The following is a 604-nucleotide window of genomic DNA, read 5'->3' as shown; positions in this document are numbered from 1 at the left end:
CTGCCTTAAAGAACTTTATCCTACTTTATATTTTCTTTATTGTTATATTTTCATTCTATTTCATTTCTTTTTTTCACTTGGCTCTTTCTAATTTTATATTTTTGTACTTATTTTTTATATCCATTTTTATTCCCCTATATATATATATATATATAAAATTATATATATATATATATATATATATAATTTTATATTCCTTATACCTTTATTATATAATTCTTATTTTTTTTATATTTATCGCATACTCCTTTGTATTTTTTATCCTCTTACTCTACCATCTGTTTATCCTCTATATTATTCACTTTAAAAAAATGTTTCTATATTGTATCCTTTATAATTTATTATCTTATTAAAGTATTATTCCTAATAATTTATATTTCATTTAAGTACTCTTATACTTTTCGGACACCCATTCTAAAATATATGGACATAGCATAAATCCCCCCTATTTCAACTAAACCCCTTTCATAGCTATAAGCCATTGATACATATAATTAAATTAGCATCTTCTTTCAGTTAATTTACCCTACATTCTTCCCGAGAGTTTAATCGTACATATTGTACACATATATTGAACCCACCCTGGCAAATATGCTATACACCT

This window comes from Euprymna scolopes, chromosome 16 (genome assembly GCF_053919585.1).
Source record: "Euprymna scolopes isolate OS-2025 chromosome 16, ASM5391958v1, whole genome shotgun sequence".
NCBI lineage: Eukaryota > Metazoa > Mollusca > Cephalopoda > Sepiida > Sepiolidae > Euprymna > Euprymna scolopes.
This window is presented reverse-complemented; position numbering follows the sequence as displayed.